The 18,665-nt window shown below is 52.8% G+C and overlaps 1 protein-coding gene across 4 annotated transcripts in view; it reads left to right on the top strand.

Annotated features, from left to right (window-relative positions):
- The first annotated feature begins 283 nt into the window (after positions 1-283).
- CACNG5 (calcium voltage-gated channel auxiliary subunit gamma 5) overlaps positions 284-18,665 on the top strand; it is a 46,041-nt gene continuing 27,659 nt past the window's right edge. For all 4 annotated transcript variants that reach the window (XM_066386519.1, XM_066386517.1, XM_066386518.1 and 1 more), the window contains exon 1: positions 284-428. The gene's annotated coding sequence lies outside the window, so the exon portion shown is untranslated. The remainder of the gene's footprint in view (positions 429-18,665) is intronic.

Genomic DNA, 18,665 nt, shown 5'->3' with positions numbered 1-18,665 from the left:
AGCAGCAATTTGAAGGTCTGACCAAATACTGGGGGTTCTTGGCCAAGCCCTACGCGGCGTTCGTAAGCCTCTACTCTCTATCCCAGTCTCCACCTCTCCATCTGCAAATTCCACGAAGGTGCTTCCCCTAGAAGTGTTCTGCTCCCTGGGAGGACACCGCGTCCGCAGGGTCCCAAAGCCCGCGGGCGCTCTCAGCGTGAAGGCAGGGAGGCCCCGCCCACGGCCCCGCCCCCAGCCCACCCTCCCTCTCCGAGTTCGCGGCTCCCGCGGCGGCGGCGGCGGCTGCAGCCACAGTCACGAGCGCGGAGCTGTTCGGCGGGACGCGACGGGACGGGCGCCCGGGGAACCTCGCACGGTCCCTACCGCCCGACACGCGGAGCCGGCGAGGGGCATTGCACCAGAATTGGGGTGGCGGCCACTCCCACGAGGTAAGAGCCGGGAAGACCGGGAGACCTCGGCTCTCCCATCCTGGGGGCGGTGGAGGACGACCTCCCGCCGGAGCCCCTTCCACTGCGCCCTCGCCCCCAGTTACCGCGCAGCCGGGGCGGGGCCAAGCTGCCCCTGCGCCCATCCTGGCCGGCGCGGTGAAGGTAGAGATAGCGTGGTGAAAGGGGGTGGTGTGGTGTGTGTGAGTGTGTGGTGTGTGTGTGTGTGGTGTGTGTGAGTGTGTGTGCGCGCTCCTGTGTGTGTGTGTGTGTGTGTGTGTGTCCGTGCGTGTCTACGGGATGTGCAGCGAGGTGCTGATACCCCTCTGCCCGCGCTGATGAGCAGTTCTTGTTGTCCACTCCAAAGCTGAAGGCAGACTCCCAGGTGGGACTTGAATGCGGCGGGTCAGAGGGATCCGGTAATGCCAGGGCAAGCCCACCACCACCTGTGGAACTGGGCTGTGTGTGGAATTCCCCACTCACCACAGCCTGTCTGCAGGGTGGCCTCACTTCCCCAGAGGGTCCCCCTGCCCTGGGGCTCCCCCTGCCTGGCTGCAGGGACAGGGAGGATGCCTGGGTCTGGCTGGGTAGGAGGAAGATGCCACCAAGTGGAGATGGACAGTGGGGAGAAGGTGGTGTTGGACATGGGGGTCCACAGGTAGATTCACCAAAAAATTTCTCCAGCTACTCCCATGCCCCTTAGGTTAATTACTTGATCTGGTTCTCTGCCTTCAGATGGTCCTGTGAGCTCACTGGAGGTGTCCAGGGCTGGTTGTCCCCCAGCCAGATTCTCAGACACTGAACTTGAGGGAGGTGACAATGTGGCAAGGACCCCTCATGCCACCCTCATCTAGAGGAGTGGTGTAAGTTTTTGGGTCAGGGTAGCTCACAGATCGAGTTTGGATTCCCAGACAAAAGGTGGAAACCTTGGGACCCAGCCTCTGCCAAGCCCTGCCTTGGGGGGAGTTGGAGCTTCTGCCTCAGGCTTCTAGCCTTCTTGTCCCCCTAGGACCATTCGCCCAGGCCCCCGACACATTCCCGGGTGGTCATTGGGCACCAGGCAGCTCCTTTATTCCACCCTGGCTTTGGGGTGAGCCTGTTTCCCTGGCAGAGCTGGGGCCAGCTACCTGTGACTTCAAGAGTGCCAGGAAAACCCCTGCCACCAAATACTGTTCTGTTCCCCTAAATCTAGCTGTCTGTTGCCTACTAGTCCTCCATTAGACACTCATTCATTTGACTCCTGGCCTTGTACCCATTTATGTCAGCTACTAAACCCTAGAGCTGATGACTTGTTTAAAAGCTTTCAGGACCTGTGAGGGGAGAGGGAGAGGGCAGAAGGGAGGGGAGGAGAGACCAGGAGGGGAGAGGAGGAGAAAGAAGGTGCCACTGTCCCAGCCTCCTGAGTTTGCAGAGAAAGGCCCAGCGGGGAGCCCCAGGAGGCCCCTGGGAGAAGGAACTGCATGTGGGGGGGCAGGGAAAGCTGTGAACCTCAAGTGGGAATTCCTGGTGGGAATGTGACCTGGGCAGCCTGCTGAAGGTACAGGTGTTAGGAGCTTCCAGAAGCTTCCAGTCCTGTGGCTGGGCGGGGCCTCAGCAGCCTGTTTCTGGAGATGATACAGGCCCAAAGGGAAAGCATCCTTCCTTTGCACGCTGCCCCTTGACAGCATGGCCTCATGGTGTTAAATGTATTCTATAGGTGGTGTTCTCTGCATCTCAAGAGCCTGCGCTGGTCAACTGACTAGTTAAAACTGTCAGTGGTCATTTGTGAGGTCAGCAAAAGGCCTGGGCTGAGCTACACCACGGGAAGGTCAGTACCTGTGCCTTCCTGGATATCCTATAGCCCTCTGTTACCCTTTCTCGAAAGAGCAAACACACCAGAATTCATTCTGACCCGTGAGTCCCCCAGGCTCTGAGAGGCAGCTGGGATGCCCCTAAAAGGCTGTGCAGGTGGTTCCTTACTCAGTAGGGCACATGGTCCTGTGTTTTCCAGTGGCGGGGGGGGGGGGGAGTGTTGGAGGTTCAGGGGGTAAGAACTGACAGTCGCTGCCCAGGGAGCCCACAGGCAGGCTTTATGTGGGGAGGGGCAGGCTGGCATCACTCAGGTTCTCAGGGGACCTGAAACATGGACTGGTCCTGGCTCATGATGGCCCAGCAGTGGTCATCAGCCTGCAGCCTGGTCTGGGTGCTGCCGAGGGCAGAGCTCAGACCAGGGGGAAGAAGTTATGGGTCACCGGTATGACCTATTGGCCATCAACTCCCAAATATAGACCATTCTTAAAGATTATTCTGGACTATATTCGTTCTCAAATAATAACAAGGCTGATGACATGACAGCTGTTCTTCATTCTTCCCTCACAATCACCTGTGAGCACCTACTGTATACATGCTAGCTACCGTTGTGAGTGCAGGGCACACAGCTCTGGCACTATTGGCATCTGGGGATGGGTTATTCTTTTGAGGGGGTCTGCCCTATACATTGTAGGATGTCAGCAGCATCCCTTCTCCCGCTGCGACAACCAAAAATGTCTCTAGACCTTGTCAAATGTCGCCTGGGGGGTAAAGTCACCCCCTGTGGAGACCCACTGGGAATAGAGCTGTGAACAAAACAGACCAAATTCAATGCTCTTCCCTTTGGAGTAAGCACTCAGTAGAGGGAGAGGAACAATAAATACGCTGAAGAAGGAACCAGTGCAGGAGGCCTCCTGGTGCAGCTGCAGAGAAAGACAAGGCCAGGTTGGAGGTTTGAGAGAGAGAGAGAGAGAGAGAGAGAGAGAGAATGTGTGTGTGTGGTGTGTGTGTGTGTGTGTGTGTGTGTGTGTGTGTGTGTGTGTGAGGTGACATTTGAGCAGAGGCTGGAAGGAGGGAGGGAGGGAATGAGGGGAGGGAGACACGCACAGATCTGGGGGAGGGCCGCCTGGCAGCAGGGGGAGAAAGTTAAGGAACAGGCGGGGGGAGGGTAGCTGTCAGGCTGCCTTAGGACCACAAGGCCACAGTCAGGACAGCAGCTTCCTCTCTGAGTACAAAGGCCGGTACTCATGGTACTCAGGACCCGCCAGGTGCAAACACCACACACCCTCATGGTAGTCCTATAAAGCAAGTGTTATTTTTCTACCTCGTGTTTCAAGGCCCACAGGGTCAAACAACTTGGGGGGGGATACCACTGGGACGTGAACTTGACCAATCAGCACTCCACTATCGTCTGCACTCGCTAGTATCCCAGCTCAGTCGCCTCCTAGTGGAGTGTGGCCTCCGACTAGTCACAGAGCCTCTCTGAGTCTTGGTTTTCGGGAGTTTGTAGGGAGTAGTGCATTGCCTGCCTGTGCCATCTCGTGTACCGCCTGTGCCACCTCCCGCAACCTTCCCTCCCCATACACTCGCGCCAGCAGGGCGCCAGAGGGCAGGCAGCACCCTCCGCTTCTCCCAGCCACCGGTTCTGGTTCTGGATTTGTGCGGTCTGTTTGCTGAGCGGCAGCAATGCCACCTGGTAAGTTCAAAGCCAGTATCTCAGGACATCAAGGGAAGTTAAATGCTCCCTTTCCTGCTCCATCTCTGAGAGCCAAGGTGGAAGAACCACCCGTCCTGAGCCACCATCGCCCTGTGCCTTCGGGGCCAGGCCCTGCCCGTTCGTCCAGGGAGGCTGGCCTGGCTTCTCCTGGGGACCAGCTGCTGAAGCTACAGACCGCTGTGTGGCTGAGCAGGCACCAGAGCAGCCGACTACAACTGTGACCCCGGAGTTCCTAAGACTGTCAGAGAGTGTCCCCTGACCATGGACAGGTTCTCACTTTTCCAGCGATCCATGTCAGAAATAGGTTCCTACCTGGAAGTGTGCGTTTAAACGTTACCCCAGAGAGTTGATGGCACCTGCAGATGACCTCCTTGATAGTGGCCGCTGTTGAACCCCCTTATTGCTCCAGGTCAGGGGGACGTCTTCCCTGGGGATGAACTGCAGTGATGGCAGGCCCCAGAAATTCCCGGGACTGTCGGGCCCGTGGGTGTGTCGGTGTGTGAGGCGCCTCTCAGGAGGTGTGTGTATCTGCCCCATTTGTGTGTCTGTGTATGTTTGCCCATCTGATGGGATGATGGGATGCCACAGCCCTCTAACTTTGCCAGGCAGGCCTGGCCAGGAGGACATGGCCAAGTCCCCCCTGCTAGAATCTTTGCATCACCTACAGATGATGCCCAACGGGTAGTTGGCTCCTTCTGCGCCTACCCAGGGAAGTGTCCTACCCACAAATCTTCTTGGGGGACTGCAGCAAGTGCCCTGGCCTAGGAATAGGCATCCAGAGACCCTCAGGCAAGTCCCCACTCCTCTCTGGGTCACTCTTTCTCATCTGCGAAAGGATGGAATGGGAGAGAGTATTCATTACATGTTCTGGACACCTACTGTATGTCGGGTCAGGGCTGCTTCAGGGAATAGCACAGCCCTTCCCTTCAGGAGCTCCCAGCCACTGCCTCCGAAGTCCTCCCAGTTCTAGAGCCTATTCCTAGAGCTTCAGGGAATAGCACAGCCCTTCCCTTCAGGAGCTCCCAGCCACTGCCTCCGAAGTCCTCCCAGTTCTAGAGCCTACTGGGGCGGTGACCCGGAGAAGAAATCTGGACCCTAGCCACCAGTGAGCGAAAGGAGCTGTGGGGTGCAGAGAACGCAAAGGCCAGAAGAGGGCACTGCTTCCCTGGTGTACTTTGGGGGAGCCTCAGACCCTCCTCTCCCCAGCTCCTCTCTCCCCACCCACCTCCTGGGCCTCCTCTTCTGCACCGCCAGAGGGGTTAAGCTGGTGGTCCTCAGGGGACATCTGTGAAATATAAAAATGATGAGAGGTACAGGGGAGTGAGTGTCCTAGCACCAGAGCAAAGCCAGATAGTGAGATGGCCGTGGGCTGGCCTTGAGGGTTTCCCTCTAGCCCCTACTCACTGCCATTGACCTTGACCAGGTCACTTACACACACACACTCTCTCTCTTTCCTCTTTCTCTTTCTCTCTCTCAGCTTTCCTTATTGGTGAACTGGAAATAATAATAGCATTGTTCAGAGGGGTTGTTTTAGAGCAGGGGTCCCCAAACTTTTTACACAGGGGCCAGTTCACTGTCCCTCAAGACTGTTGGAGGGCCAGACTATAAAAAAAAAACTATGAACAAATCCCTATGCACACTGCATATATCTTATTTTAAAGTAAAAAACAAAACGGGGACAAATACAATATTTAAAATAAAGAACAAGTAAATTTAAATCAACAAACTGACCAGTATTTCAATGGAAACTATGGGCCTGCTTTTGGCTAATGAGATGGTCAATGTCCGGTTCCATATTTGTCACTGCTAGCCGTAACAAGTGATATCATGAGCTTCCGGAGCCGTGACGCGTTCATCCCGCGTCACCGGAAGTAGTACTGTACGTGAGCGACGCTGCTACATACAGTACTCCAGGAGCACAGGATATGGATGCTGACCACCAATGAAAGAGGTGCCCCTTCCAGAAGTGTGGTGGGGGCCGGATAAATGACCTCAGGGGGCCGCATGTGGCCTGCGGGCCGTAGTTTGGGGACCCCTGTTTTAGAGAGTGTGGTTTTATTGGTTGCAAATAAAAGAAACTTTGCAAATGAGAAGGCTGAGGCTCAGAGAGGCTGAGCCACTAGTCACAGTCACCCAGTTAGTAAGTGACAGAGACAGCATTTGAACCCAGGTCTCTCTGGGTCCAAACCCTGTGAGCTCCCTCTGCTCAGCATTGCTCCATTAGAAGGGGGAGGTTGATTAGAGAGGCCCCAGGCATGTCCCAGAGCCCACACATGGGCCTTGAAGTCCAATTTCACGGAACCTAGGATCAGGAGTGGGAGAGGAGACAGGAAACCCAGGTCTCACAGTGTCTCCAACCACAGGGCCCTGGTTACATCCTGTCCTCGGCAGATCGTGAGCCACGGGAGCCCCAGCAGTTGGGTTGAGCACTCCCCAGGGGGAGGAGGGTGATTGAACCCGATCAGGTCAGGCATCCACCTCTGGACCAAGCATCTGCGTGTGACTAGAGGGACCGCTCCTGAGGCAGAGAGGGCAGAGCTTAGAGAAAAGGCAGGGGCCGTGGGTGGGCTGACAAGCCACAGGATGAGTGGGACAGAGGACTCAACAGAGAGCAGAGTCCCTTTCTAAAGTACTATCTTGAGTCCCATGTGTCAGGCAAATGGAAAGAGACTGATGCTGGGACATTTGCAGAAGATGGTGGCTAATGATAGCTCCCTCCCTTCTGTGGCATCCGCTTTGGACCTGGCATTTTTGCACTAATAATAAAAGTGAACGTTTAATGGGTGCTTATCATGTATGAAGCTTATCACGCGTAAGCCTCCTGCGTCTAATCCTTGTGAGATATGCCCTATTGTCAGGTTCGTTCTGCAGCCCAGGACTCAGGCTCAGCTGGGAAGCATTGGTGTAGGGATGCAACCCAAGTTCTTCTCTCTCGTCCCCTGTCCCCCATGCTGGGCAGGGGGTGGGTGGGGTGTGGACCTGGAGTTTGACTGCCTTGTATGACTTTGAGCAAATTGTTTTACCACTTTGAACCCCAGTTTCCTGAATTCTAAAGTGAAAGGGGGAGCAACTACCACGTAGGGTTGGGGTGAAGATAAGATTAAAGGGAGACAACAGACACCATGTAACATGAAGCAATGACAAGAGGAGCTGCATACATGGGGGCCGCTAGCTTGGTCTGCCCAGCCCTCTGGACAAAGAGCCCGTTTCACCACTACGTGACGTCTGAAAGAGCTTCTGCTGAACTCGGCTGGGGAAGAATGCAGCCAATGGGTTCCTACAGGCCACCTTGTCAGTTAAGCAGCCCCAAAGCCACAGCCAAGTATAAAGGGAGTGGATACAATGAGAATAGCTCCTATACATGACCCCTCCCCTAGGTCTCCCATGCTGAGGGCTCTACTGACCTCATCTAACTGTCAAGCAACTTTTTGAGTCATTGTCATTAATCATATTCTGTAGATGAAAAAACTGAGGCACAGGAAGGCCAGGTAACTTGCCCACTCACCCTACTTATAAGTAGAAGACCCAGTACTTGAACCTGAGCCCAACATGCTTTCTGAGACCATGGGAATTTGGAAAAGGAAAATGTAACCAAGTCACCAGGCACAAGGCCTGACTCTCCCCAAATTCTCTTCTTTTTCCCTTCATTTAACATGAAAACTTCCTCCATATAGGAACCAGGTGATGTAATAGACTCACTCAGATGTCACCTCCTCCAGGTGTCACCTCCTCCAGGAAACCTTCTCAGGTGTTCCCCGGTTAGGGACCCTTGTTTGTGCTTCAGTGGAATCACCTCCATCAGCCACCGGCCTCCTGCACGGCCAGCATCTGCTTGCCAAGGGGATGCTCACAATCTGCTTGTTGAGTGACATTCACTCCAGTAGTCACTGAAACCAATACCCAGTGGTTCCTTTGCCCTTTGTGGATCTCCCCTGACCCACGAAGCTTGTGTTCACCAGGGCTAATCATGGCATTTCAGAGAAGTCAGGTAGCAGGCGTTAAAGGCAAGCTCTGGAGTTCTGTCCCTGGGGTCTCGGGCTGTAGAGGGAGGTAGGGAATCACTTGATCCACAGTAGACAGCTGATAGACCTTAACCTGTCCCACCAGCCCCTCGGGGTGCAGGAGGATGTGATGGATGAAAGGGCGTGGTCAACAGGGCTGAGTTCTGTAACAGGAGGAGGAAATGTGAGGGAAGCTGGAGTTTTCTGAGCAGTTACTTTCTGCCCAAGCACTTCATATGTAGCCTCCTCTAATCCCCGGCAACCTTCTCCAACTCTTCCATAATTGCTTGTATGCATACATTTTCCGTACGCACTCCTTAAATTATGGTGAGTCACAGTCTTTGCTATAAATAAATGCGGTGTGTAGAGGGTTTTATTGTGGCAAAATGCACACACACATAAAATCAGCTATTTTAACCCTTAACGTATCAGGGGTCTCAAACTCAACTCAGCATGTGGGCCGCAGAGCAAGATCACAGCTGTTCGGCAGGCCGCACTAGGTCTACAAAAGGCAACTGTTATGCAACACTTTTCTCACTGCAGTTGAAAACAAAAAAAAAAATCAGTACAACAAGCACAATCCGGGCTGCATGTGGCCCGCGGGCCGCGAGTTTGAGACCCCTGATACCATCAGTAGCATTAGTACGGTCAGATGTCGTGCGCCCATCCTGCTATAGTTACAGAATGTCTGCATTGGCCCAAGAGCAGAGCAGTCAGCCCCCACTTCCCCCTCCCCATGGCCCTGGCAGCCGCTCTGTGCTTTCTCTTTTTCCATTTGCCCATTCTGGAAATTTCATGTAAATGGAGTCACAACAGGTGGTCCTTTGTCACTTGGCATTGCATCCTCCGGATTCATCCATGCTGTAGCCGGTAAGGGTATGTCATTCCTTCCTTATGGCTGAGCGATGTTTCGTTGTGTGGGTATACTATTGGAGTGGGTCTGTTCATAGCTCACTGGGCATCGTGTTTTTTCTACCTTTTGGCTATTACAAATAATACTGTTCTGAATATCCAGGTACAAGTATTTGCTATAACGCCTGTTGCCAGGTTATTTAGGTAGATCCCTGGGAGGAGAATGGCTGGGTCATATGGTAATTACGTGTGTAACTGACTGAGACACCACCAGACTTTTCCGCAGCACCATTTTATATTCCCATCACTGATTTCCCCACATCCTTCCCAGAACTTGTTATTTTTCCTAAGAACCTTTTGATCTATGGTTACGCATATTTTACGAGCACATGGAAGCCCAGAGCAGTTAAGCAGCTTGTCCAAGACCACACAGCTGGTTGGCAGCAGAGCCAGACGTGAGCTCGGGGCCTCTGCCCTGCTGACTGCTGGCCTCCTCTCCCAGCGCTCATGTGAAGCCAGGGGCTCCACTCTGTCCCAGCTCCTGGCTGCCCTGGTAGTCCCCTACCCACCGTGGCTTTTCCTCCAAACAGAGCCCCTCTGAGTGTGCTGCTGGGAGCAGCATCCTGGCACTCATGAGCAGTACGTGTTAGCGTGCCAGAAAGCAGTGCCTTCCCCGTGTGGTGACACAGCCAGATACCTCTACCATTGCCCCAGGAGGCAGGCGACTTCCTGTGTGAATCTCTCTTGGCCTCAGAATAGGTGACTGCTCCCTGGTGGGTGATCTTAACTTCAACCATTTTGTCCCAGAGGCCCGCGGTGCCCCAGCCAGCGTCGCCTTGCTCTGCAGGAGCATGCCAGGTGCTCCGGGGCTGGCAGGCGCGTGGCACCAAGACCAGCATCACCGTTCTAGGATACAAGGCGTCACCTGACCCCTGAGTTCACAGAGAAAAGCCCAGGCGGGGCTTTGCCACTCTGAACTGGTTTTCCGAGGTTAGGGACTGAGTCCAGCTCTAAGTGCAGTGCCAGGCACAGGGTGGTGTTTGGACCCCGCTCGGCCCTCTGCACCTCGTCCTGCCCCTCTCTGAAACCTCCCTATGGACGGGCCATTGCTCCAGGTTTCCAGGCACACCTACACCCTCCCCTCAGCCCCTCAGCCCACTCCCACAGCACACTTCCAGAAACTTGAGGGGGGCAGTTGCCACGTGCCAGGGACTGTGCCAAGCCCCATGTGCGTTACCAGAGCGTGGCTGTAACAGTAGCTGATGACAGTGCCAGGTGTGAGCTGGGCCCTGTGCATGAGTCGTCTCGTGCATTCTGCCCCATTTCCCCAAGACAGGTGCTGTGACTGTCCCCATTGAGGACAAGGCTCTATAAATTCAGATTAAAGTGTTACTGGCTGACAGTGTTGTTTGTACCTCTGGGATTTCAGCTCAGCTTTGAAGGCAAGTAGGGATGTCTGTATGTGCGGAGAGATGAGTTTGGGGCTGTGGTTGTGACCCTGTTTCCTCTTTTGACCTTCTCCCATGTCGCCCCCTGCCCGTTTGGTGTTCAGCCCTGGCCGAGCAGGCCCCAGTGCTGGGAGCAGAGAGGAACTGGGACATCCCAATCAGATAAATGGTGGCCCTGTGAGCAGTGATTGAGGACTCGTTGTCAACCTAAGTGCCCGCAGACGATGGCTGGCCATTAAGGGGGCACCGCTGGGCTCACCCAGCTTCCAGATCAATTAGAATCAGAAACGCAGCCAACGCTTTTTCCTGTGCTGCCTCTGCAGAGGGAACCGGTGCGCGGGAGGCAGTGTATGAAGACATCATTCTCCTTTATTGATTTCCTCCACTCTCCCTTCCCTCCGGTCGGGAACGCCTGTCTCCCTCCTGATGAATGTGTTGTTGTGAGAGAATGAGGAACACTCGTCATCTGATGGGCCTACAGACAGTGCCCTGGGAGGGCAGGGCGGCAGAGGGGAAGCCAGCCAGGGAGGGAGGCAGGAATGGTCCTGCGGGCACCAGGGCGGCAGAGGGGAAGCCAGCCAGGGAGGGAGGCAGGAATGGTCCTGCGGGCTCCAGGGCGGCAGAGGGGAAGCCAGCCAGGGAGGGAGGCAGGAATGGTCCTGCGGGCTCCAGGGCGGCAGAGGGGAGGCCAGCCAGGGAGGGAGGCAGGAATGGTCCTGCCGGGCACCAGGGCGGCCGAGGGGAAGCCAGCCAGGGAGGGAGGCAGGAATGGTCCTGCGGGCACCAGGGCGGCAGAGGGGAAGCCAGCCAGGGAGGGAGGCAGGAATGGTCCTGCCGGGCACCAGGGCGGCAGAGGGGAAGCCAGCCAGGGAGGGAGGCAGGAATGGTCCTGCGGGCACCAGGGCGGCTGAGGGGAGGCCAGCCAGGGAGGGAGACAGAAATGGTCCTGCCGGGCACCAGGGCGGCAGAGGGGAAGCCAGCCAGGGAAGGAGACAGGAATGGTCCTGCGGGCACCAGGGCGGCAGAGGGGAAGCAACAGCCCCCGGCCTCGCCTTCCTACCCCAGGGAGGGGCAGGTCCAGCATGGATCAGCCCGGGGTGCCCCCTGAGCCCAAGCCCTGGGGATTCTTGGCTGAGTGGCCCCTGGGGTTCTGTTCCCATGGGTCGGCCTGAGAAAGTGCGCACCTCTCTGTAGGGAGAATGGGGTGAATGCAGGCTAAGGACTGTGTCCCCAAAGACACAAGTTCAGGTCCTGTCCCGCCTCCCTGAGCAGGCTGCCTCTCTCAGCCTCAGTTTCCTCACTTGCAGAACAGATCGTGCTATCCATAACACCACCTTCCTAGGCTTGATGAAAGGATTTGATGAAAACATTTGGTGAAACATCGTGAATGCCAAGGCTCCAGCTCAATGAGGTCGGTGAAGGAAGACTCCCGCGTCTATTTGCCTGATGACTCGCCCCATGGTTTTCCAAGCTGCTGGATGTGTAACCTTCATGGGATCAGGTGGTCAGAAGGGACAGTTTCTTTCTTTGACTAAGAAAGAAGATAAGGTAGAAGAGTTAAAGCCCCTCAGTCCTCCAGGAGGTGGGTCCCAGCCCGTCTGGCCAGGGCTGAGTTCAGTGAATGGTAAACAAGCCAGCAGAGGTGAGAAAACAGAGAGATAGTGAGCCCGCCTCCAGCCCCAGAGCTGCTCAGCTGAAAGCAGGCTGCAAGTGGCCACAGCCTCCTTCACTCACTCCTGTGTTCCCCACCCCCACCCGGTGACAGCCATCCCTGCTTGCTCTGCCTGGGACTGAAATCAACAGGGGGAGGGGACCCGAGGAGGTCACATGTGACTGGCGCCTTTGCAGGCCAAGGCCAGTTGTCCAAAAAGCGATGGAGCTGAGCATGCCACGCTGCAGCGGCGTGTGTTGGACACAGTTAAGTTATAAAAATAAAAATAGAACATTGCGAAAGCCTGGGGCAGGCTGGCTTCTGCCTCAGGAGGAGCCGAGAAGGCCATCCCAGGGGAGGGGAGGCCTTCACTGTCAGCCTCCCTCTGCCGTGAAGCTGCTCTGGTTTAAAAATATTTTTTTCTTTATATATAGGTCATCTTTTGTTCATTTTTCACAAAACTGCAAACTCTCTTCTAAAGTTCATATATGTGTATAAATAAACACACACACGCATAGGCATATGCACACACCCCCCAAATTGGAGAAATGATTTGTCCTTAAGAGCACACTGGGAAATTCAGAAAAGTAGAAAGAGGCAGTTTCCTCCTTCCCACGCCCTCCCTAGAATGCCAGGCAGGGGCATTAGAGATTTCTGGTACCACCTTGAGGAAAGAGAGCAAGTGAAAAGTAGGTAGTGAATTAGACACTTCCAGTTTCAGCAACAGACTAAGCTCAGCTAATGCACACCCATCCAACACCCAGCACTTAAGAAGGTTTTGAAATACACAGCTGACTTTTCAGAAATACTGAAGTCCCCATAGAACTCCAACCCAGAGCTGTGAGCATGTGAACTGACACCAAGGAGGCCCAGGAGGTATTGGGCCCAGATGTGGCATGGTAGCTCAAGTCTGAAATTTTAATGTCCACCCAGAGACAGGAAGATATGGCCTTGGGCAATGCTAGAAGTGGCCACTGAGATTCCTCTGTGAATAGGAGGCTAGAAACATGCCTACCTGGTAGTGAGATTGCTGGATTGTATGGCAAGGGCATGTTTAACTTTATAAGAAACTGCAAACTGTCTTCTAAAGCAATTGTACCATTTGCATTCTTACCAGCAATGTATTCAAACTCCACTTGCTCCAAATCCTTGTCAACACTTACTATTGTCAGTCTTTTTAACTTTAGCCATTCTAGTATGTGTATAATGGTATCTCACTGCAGTTCTAATATAACCTTGATGATGAAACGAAACAGGACAGTGGGGAAAATTATAGATCAACTTCACTCATGTCCGTTTAACATTATATTTATGACATTTCTGTTCATATTCATGAGTGAAATTGACCTACAATTTACATACAATATTATATATCACAACAAAAGCAAAATTTATCTCAGTAATGCAAGAATGGTTTACCTTATTAACAAATTAAAGGAGAAAAATAAACATGAAATTTCAATGTAGAAAAGATGATAAAAATAATCAATATGACTAAAAAAATAAAGAAAAACTTGACACAAACTACCAAGAGAAGACAACTTCCTTCCCCTGATAAGCTATATTTTCAATAAATATCCTGCTTGATGGTAAATGTTAGAATTATTCTTTTTAAAATCAGACCAAATATGTCTCTATCATCCCTTCTGTGTACTAGAGTTAATTGATAGTGCACTAACATAAGAAAAAGCAATAAGAGGTAGCCCTGGCTAGATAGCTCAATTGGTTAGAGCATCATCCTGAAACACAAAGGTTGCCAGTTCAATCCCCAGACAGGGCACATACAAGAGCAGCTCAGTGTCCCTGTCTCTCTCTGTCTCTCTCTCTCCCTCCTCCCACGTTGTTCTTGATGAAATGAATAAAGAAAAATTTAAAAAGAAATAGGAGGCATAAGAATTGGAATAGAAAGCTACAAAAGTGTCAGCATTCACAAACTACAGATCTTCTACGTAGAAAATCTGAGAGACTCCTGTTTGGCAATGCTATATACAAGATGAACATACAGAAATCAATAATAGTGCAATGCATTCAAATGTATTTAAGAACTCAAAAGATACCATTGAGTGAAAAGGAAAGTGGCAGGCTGTGAGAAAATGTTTTAGAATGTTGTGGCTTTGAGCATTGTGCAAATACCAACAACAGTGAATAAATCTGTGTACTGTTGTACTTATATCTCTTTCCTTAGCAGCAATTCCCAGAGTGGAATTTGGGGGACCAGGAGAACTGAAAATGCTTACGGCTCAATGCATTGTTGCCAAACTGCTTTCGGAAAGGGTTGCACCACTTTACACTCTGGCCAGCAGAGTATAAAAGTAACTGTTTCAGAGGTAACATTGTTTTTCTAATTTAATTTCTTATTTTGGGATAATTGTTTTTTCACATGCAGTTGAAAGAAATCATATAGAGAAATCCCATGACCCCTTTATCCAATGTCCCCCAATGATAACATCTTGCAAAATTATAGCACAGTGCATCACAACCAGGATGTTGATGTAGCTACAGTCAAGATGCAAAACATTGCCACAACATAAGGATCTCTCGTGCTGCCACACTGGCCTCCTCCCCTCCTTCCGAATCCCAGCAACCACTAATCTAGTCTTCATTTCTTTACTTTTGTCATTTCAAGAGTGGTGTATCAATGAAATCATGAGGTGACATTTTTTAGGAAAATTATTGTCAAAATACAGAAGAGACAAACTTACAAATAGAGGAACTATAGGAAACACATTTTTGAATTGGCTAGTCTCTAGACCAGCACTGTCCAAAAGAATATAATGAGAGCCACGTGGTATAATTTAAAATGTTCTATAGCCACATTTAAAAATAGGTAAAATAAAATATAAAGACATAGGTAAAATTAAAATTAACATATTTTACTTAGCCCAATACACCATTTCAACCTATAGTCAGTATTTTAAAACATCATCCATGAGCTATTTTACATTCTCTCTTTGTATTAAGTCTTAGAACTCTGGTGTGTATTTTGTACTGATGGTACTTCTCAGCTTGGATCAGCCACTTGTCAAGTCTCAAGAATGCTGTGTGGCTAGTTGCTGCTATATCGGATAGCTCAGCTCTGGTCCAAACCATGAGTGTGGGGTCTGTACATCTCCAGGTTTGTGAAGGTCTCCATGTTGGGTCATGGTTTTCAACTTCGGCTACCATTGGAATCACCTGGAATTTTTAAAAATACTGATGCCTCACCCCCCCTCCCAGTAATTGGTTTTGGAAGCAGTCAACTCTGGGATTCCTTTAAAACCCTTCAAGGTGCCTGACCAGGTGGTGGCTCAGTGGATAGAGCATTGGACTGGGATGCAGAGGACCCAGGTTTGAAGCCCTGAGGTCGCCGGCTTGAGCATGGGCTCACCAGTTTGAGTTCAGGCTCACTGGCTTGAGCGTGGGATCATAGACACAACCCCATCGTCACTGGCTTGAAGCCCAAGGTCACTGGCTTGAGCAAGGGGTCACTCGCTCTGCTGGAGCCCCCCGCCCCCCTGTCAAGGCACATAGGAGAAAGCACTCAATGAACAACTAAGGAGACTAAGGAGTCACAAGGAAGAATTGATGCTTCTCATCTCTCTCCCTTCCTGTCTCTCTGTCCCTCTCTCTGTCTCTGTCACACACACACACACACACACACACACACACATCCCTCTTCAAGGTGGTGCTCATGGACAGCAGGGATTGAGGCACCCTGGTTTAAAGGCTTGGGGTTGTGTCCTGCTCAATCCTGTCATAAACGCCATGGGATTCTGGGAGAAGTCTCTTTTCTGCTCAATTCCTGACCTGAGCCCTTGAGAGCACACACTTTCCTCCCTAGCAGTTCTGACGGCTTCTGTCTTCTCAGACCTGGACAGTCCTACCTGCCCTGCTCAGCTGGGAGACAGTCATTGAGGCTGGTGTTACAGTACCTCCACCATTGTCCCCACCCCGCCAGTGCCACCCCATTTCCCTGAGGATTTTCCGCACTGGGGTCAGCCTCCTTGGTGGCCAGCCGGCTTCCTTTCTGGACCAAGGGATGATGATGGACACTTGTGGAGTGCCTCACAGCTGCCCTGTAAAGAACCAGTCATTCCGAGGTTATTGATGAGACCCAGAGAGGCGGAGCCAGTCACCCGAGGCCCTGCCTCCTCCCCGCAGAGGCGGGCCTGGAAGCTGGAACCCCGGACCCTGGGCGCACAGCCTCAGTGGGGGTGTGTGGCCTGGGCAGCGAGCAGCAGTGGCAGCGGCAGCCGGGCTGAGGGGCACGCTCGTCCTGCCTCCTGCTGCTGTTTCCAGACCAGTGAGCTGCCATGCCCGGCGCTCGGGGCTGCGAGGTGGTGTCGCTGGCTGAGAAGCAGAGACAGCACTACCCGTGTGCCTCCTCAGCCTTGTCACCAACCATCTCCTGCGGGGCCTGCTGAACAGTGAACCCCTCCTCCTTCGCCCTCGGTTCCCTGCCCACAGCTTTATTCTGTCATCCGGTCAGGAGATACTCAAGTCTCACTGAAAACATCGAAAGCAACTTGACTTTATCTTTCAAGAGTTGTGAGGCATCTTTGGGGACAGGGACTTGGGAGTCAGCAGTTAGGACCCCCTAGGGGCCACTGGGCCACTTTCCAGGCCCGAGAGAGCGCATGGACTTTCACTGTACCATATGGCCTTGGACCTCCCCGCTCCCAGGGAGCTCAAGAGGGCATGCTCAGAACCAGGCCACCGGGGACTCCGGTTGCCCAGACACATTTCCTCTGAAGTCACGGGGGCAGATGGAGGAGCAGGAGGAGGCCTCGTGTTGAGACCTGGCTGACCCCACAGAGCCCTTTTATGCTTTTCTCTCCTGTCCCTCCTGTCCAAGGCTCTCACCCTGAGGTGGCGGGCACTTCGTCTTTCTTCTTGCACTAACGTTGGGAGGGCTGGAACTCTGGGTTTGTGGGGGTTGCTCCTGGGCCCACAGGCACCTGTCCAGCTCTCTGTGTGACCCAGGGCTCGGGACTCCAAAGGGCAGGGGTCTGGGCACTAGAGAGAGGGGAGGCCTGGGCTACGGACCATTAGAATCCTGAGTTCTGGAAGAATATGTTGGAGACAGGAAAACGGGCTGGCAGGAGGCATTTATAGAAGCACACCACTGCCCCGTGACCTGGCCAGCCACATCGTCTCCCGAGAGCCCCTCTGTAGCAGTGGCTCTGCAGGCCTGCCAGCGCCTCCGGGTGCTGTCCAGATAGCTTCCCCAGAGCCACACTCATCTTCCTCCCCAGGTTCCCCCCACCCTCCTTCCTCTCTTCCCCCAGAATGGAGAATCAGCAGAAAAAGTAATGTCTCTCTTGAAGCATAAATACTAACTCCAAGAGTGGTGGAGGGGACTGGACGTACCCAAGAATAACTCCGAGTCCGCCTGGGGGTACACTCGGCTCCTTCCTCCTCCTCCCTCCTCCGTACTCCCACATTTTATATGAAAAAGACCTGGTTTGTCCAGCACCTGAGCGGCCCAAAGGCCAAGCAGGAAAGGGTATGAAGCCCTCAGCCCTCTTATTTTAAGCAAGAAGCTGGTAATATGGAGCACCATTAGGTCGGAGTTTCCCTTTGACAGAAATCTCCACTTTTTCAGAAGTGAGAATTTCCAAGGTGGTGAGAGCTGAGCGCTCTATCGAAACGGCTTCCGCCGCTTCACAGGATGAGCTGAACGAGAGGCAGTTCTGCTTAGCAGGGAATGGGGACAGGTGGTTGGGTTCAAGCCCCAGCTCCTCCACTTTTTATCTGGTGACCTTGGCCAGGTGGCAGAACCCCTCCCCCCCATAAAGTGGAGAGGATGACTATAGCTAAGATTACTATGTGCACTTACTGCGTGCCTGGCTGGAGCACCGACTTTAAGCTGGTTACATGTGTTGGTTCATTTAATCTTCATCCCCCATTTGAAGAAGGTACTAGTATTATCCTCATTTAAATAATTGTGCCTGCCACAAAGGGTTGTTTCGAGGATTAAGGGAATTAATTGTGTGAATTGCTTAGAACAGTTTCTGGCACGAGATCCTGATCCAATAAACGTCAGCCAGCAGGAACTGGGGTAACAGAAGTACACAGAGAAGCAGCAGAGACCCCCAAACCAGGACCCAAGGAAAGGAGAAACCCCTGGTCCCTACTTTCCCTGCAGGCTTTTGAGGCCAGGATCTGATAGATGGCCAGTGCCACCAAAATTAGATCAAGTCTGAACCTTTTTCCTGTCTACACAGATTAAGACACAGGGTAGCAAGTTGTTTTCCTCGCCTCGCTGGCCTTGCCTGCGCCCAGCAGCCGTGGGGGCAGTGATGTTACAGGCTCGGCGGGCGCTGCTGGAGGAGTGAGCAGGAGGACACAGCTGCAGTGTGGGGTCCTAACAGCCAGCAGTTAAGCCTGCAGGTCACTGAACGATGCGGCTTGCCACCCTGGATATGGTCGTGTTCATGTGGGATTGAACAGAAGAAGGAAGTAAACAGCTCTGCCTTTCCTAAAGGGGATTTTTTGGTTTCCGCAAATGCTACAGAATACAAATCCACTTCTGTTGGGATGGAACTTCAGGGCTGGCTGCTGTCATGGTGGGCCTGACGTTAGGACTGGCCAGGACATCTGCTATTATATCTCTTCTGTTGCCGCTGTCCCTGATTTGTGGCCCACAGCTGGGGTGTGACTTAGGGGGCAGAGGGGAAGGTGAGCCTGTATTGCTCATGGCTGATGGCAGGGCTGGCAATGCTGGACGTCACAGGGCAGATGGACAGAGCCCCGAGACACAGATGTGTTTGCTCACACTCATCGATTTATGGAATGGTCTTA

The sequence above is a fragment of the Saccopteryx leptura genome, chromosome 5 (genome assembly GCF_036850995.1).
Source record: "Saccopteryx leptura isolate mSacLep1 chromosome 5, mSacLep1_pri_phased_curated, whole genome shotgun sequence".
NCBI classification, from domain to species: Eukaryota; Metazoa; Chordata; class Mammalia; order Chiroptera; family Emballonuridae; genus Saccopteryx; species Saccopteryx leptura.
This window is presented reverse-complemented; position numbering and strand designations above follow the sequence as displayed.